Genomic DNA, 3,706 nt, shown 5'->3' with positions numbered 1-3,706 from the left:
TCTGTCCTGTCATGTCATGCACATTGCTCTATGATAGTGCACTGCAAGGTAAATCGGTCCCGCCTGCGCGCTCAGCATCCCCCCATGAGACGATGATTAGAATTGGAGCAGAGAAATATCACCTGGCATCGTCATCATCCATCATGCAATGTCTGCAGTGGGAGGAGAGACGTGTTGATGCCTCAACCTATTCAATTATAGTTTTATGTCGCCATACTTCTATACGATCCCGTGTTTATGTATTGCTAGCATTTAATACAACATGAGAGGTTGATGGTTTGCTTAATAGCATATCAAATAGGAAATCAATTGAACAGTGGGTAATACTGCAACTGGATCTAGAAGGTTTAGGTTTAGAGCAGAAATCAGAAATGCAGACATATTTCATGTGTGTATGTGTCATTGTATGGAGGCTTTGGAGTAAGTGATAGCAGAGAAGTTGTCTTTGTGATCAGGGGTCTTACCTCTGTTTAACAACAGTGGACAGATGGTGATTTCTGCTCTGAAGTAGACAATGCCTACTCATTATACACAATCAAGAGTAGCACCACACTGAGCATCTGAAAACATTTGCACGTGAATGATGGGAAATGCTAATGACTAATTCCGTATTAGTTTTCACTCTGTTATTACTGTCATTCTAGATGCACAAAACAAGCTATTTTAAGGTAAAGCTGCAAGATCATTCATTCATTGCCCAGCAAAAATCCTGGAATCATTGATTAAGACTCCGTTTAGATTCCCCATTGATCTTATAAATATCTGGGCATCTGGAATGACGATATTTTAAAAAGCATGTTGACGAGTTAGTAAAAAAAATATATATTTAAGTTTGGCTTCTTCTGTAGGAATAGGGCTTGCCTTTCATGAAATAGTAGAAAACAGATCATTCAGTCAACATTTATTCCTGTTATAGATTATGGAGATATTATATACATGAATGCAGCTACCAGTGTTTTGAAGCCTTTGGACATAATTTATCATAGCGCACTTCGTTTACATTTTTTGGGGGATTGCTTACACACTAAAATTAAAAGTAGTACACTATTAGCAAAACCTTACACTCAAGAAGCAAAACATCAGCCCATATTTGCACAACTATAAGCACATTGTCAACCTCACACTTGTTGCAAAACTCTACACACAGTGATTTGCTAAACACTAAACACACTTAACATACATTACACACAAACATCTATCATGAAGTCACCTCCTTGCAATACCAAAGCACTGACTGTCAAATTACCACACCCTCCAACCAATTGGTTCAACACAGTCATCAGGTGTGCAAACACTTGTTTGCTTAATTGTAGACACACCAATCAGGTGTATAAGCACTATAAAAAGCAGCAGGTGAGTTCATCGGTCTTCAAGCACAATGGAAAGAGTCAGAGAAAGAGTAAGACGAGGAGGAGGAGGAGGACGACGACGACGACGAGGAAGACAAGAAGGTGCTCAAAGAGGACCGAATCTGACAAATGAGATCCGCGCAACACTGGTTGACCACGTTGTCAACCACGGCCTGACGCTGAGGGAGGCTGGACTGGGAGTACAGCCAAATCTAAGCAGGTATACAGTGACAAGTGTGATGAGAACATTTAGATTGGAAAATAGGTATTGTTAAAATATATCAAAAACATCTGCACGGTTTCAGTAACTGCTTAGAGTACTGTATTCTATGCACTATCAGCACTTCTTTCACCTTTTCCTGTGAACTTACTGCACTATTGTATACAGTTTTTTTTCTACATAGGATTGAGGGTCAGGGATGACAAGGGTGAAGGCCTCCTATGTTCACAGAACAGCAAGAGAGGGAGATAGTAAACATGGTTTTGGCCAACAATGCTATAACACTCAAGCAGCTCCAAGCTGACATTGTCAATAACCACGCCATTTTCAACGATATCCATCAGGTCTCAACATCAACACTGGCACGCATCCTAAAAAAAACATTAAAATGAATCAAATTTATCGAGTGTCTTTCGAGCCCAATTTCGAAAGGGTGAAACAACTGTGGCATGATTATGCAGAGGTGTGTATTCACTTTAGCAATGTGATCTTGCATACTGTCTCATAATCTTTTACTGTACTGTAATATGTATACTAGATCTACACTGAACTACACAATTTTGCCTGACACTGTTTTTCAGAGTTTTACGAATGGATGGAGAGGAGATCCAGCATGAGTTCATTTACGTAGATGAGGCTGGGTTCAACCTGACGAGAACACGAAGGAGGGAAGAAGCATCATTGGCCACAGGGCTATAGTCAATGTCCCAGAGCAACGTGGGGGTAATATAACACTCTGTGCAGCCATTACACAGAACGGGGTCCTCCACCGCCATGCCCATATGGGCCCTTACAACACAGCACTCATACTTACATTCTTGGACCAATTGCACAACATAACAGCAGCAAATCAAATCGATCATATGCAATACATTGTTGTCTGGGACAATGTGTCTTTCCACCGCTCTGCTCTGGTTCAGAACTGGTTTCAGCAACATCCACATTTCACCGTCCTATATCTTCCACCATACTCTCCATTCCTCAACCCTATAGAAGAGTTTCTCGGCATGGCGGTGAAAGGTATATGGTCTCCAGGCTGAGGTACCCCTCATCCAAGCCATGGCGGAAGCCTGTGACCAGATGGAGGTAGCAGCATTGCAAGGATGGATTCGTCATTCAAGACGTTTCTTTCCAAGTTGTCTTGCTAATGACAACATTGCCTGCGATATTGAGGAAATTCTCTGGCCAGATCCAGCTAGGCGAAGAGACAATGTCTAGTTATTTATTTTTTTGAACTTACAATACGTAAAGTGACGTTTGGTTACAGTATTATGACTCTCCATGTCCTCATTTTGGGCGTGTTGAGAAATAAATGTGTTTCTTCAGTCTGCAACATTTTTCTTGTGTAGTGTTTGGTGAATTTACATTATATTTGTACTTTGTTGATAGTAGCCTACTCTAATCATAGGGAAGTAGGAGTGCTAAAAGTGTTTTAGGTTTATCACAGCAGAGTGTAACTCGTGCAAACAGAGTATAGTAATGTGAAACGTGTGTGTTTCATATGGTAACAAAGTGTGGTTTTTAAAAAGAAGTGTATAGTTCTTACAATAGTGTTTAATTTTGCAAAGGATCTGTGTCAGGATTTGGCCAGGGTTGTTCCGGGTTTTGGTCACTAGATGCCCCCATTGTGCTTTTTGACCTTGTGTTTTTTCCCTTGTTCCCCATTATTATTTGCACCTGTGCCTCGTTTCCCCTGATTGTATTTAAACCCTTAGTTTCCCTCAGTTCTGTGCTCTGTGTTTGTATGTTAGCACCCAGCCCTAGTGTTCTGTGTATTCTTGTCGATTCCGGTGGAGGCTCTTGTGGAATTCTGTTTTTGTTTTCGAGTATCTCTTGAGGCTTTTTTGTGCTATTCCTACCACCTTTTGGATTTGCCATTTTTTGTATTGAAGGACTTCTCCTTTTTACTTTATTAAATACACCGTCTTAAGTACTGCTGTGTCTGCCTCATCTTCTGGGTTCTGCTGACTATTCGTGGCTCAGTTGGTTAAGTGACTGTTTCTCACTCCGGAGACCCAGGTTCGTAACCGGGTTCTGACAGATCTGTAGTGTTTTGCTAATTGGGTGTGTTGTTGTGCTAATTGTGTAGTGTTTTGAAAACACTGGCCCTGTTTTGAAAATCGTGCTTAAGCAATCA

The sequence above is a fragment of the Oncorhynchus masou genome, chromosome 12 (assembly GCF_036934945.1).
Source record: "Oncorhynchus masou masou isolate Uvic2021 chromosome 12, UVic_Omas_1.1, whole genome shotgun sequence".
NCBI lineage: Eukaryota > Metazoa > Chordata > Actinopteri > Salmoniformes > Salmonidae > Oncorhynchus > Oncorhynchus masou.
The sequence above is the reverse complement of the archived record's forward strand: the minus strand, read 5'-3'. Positions refer to the sequence as shown.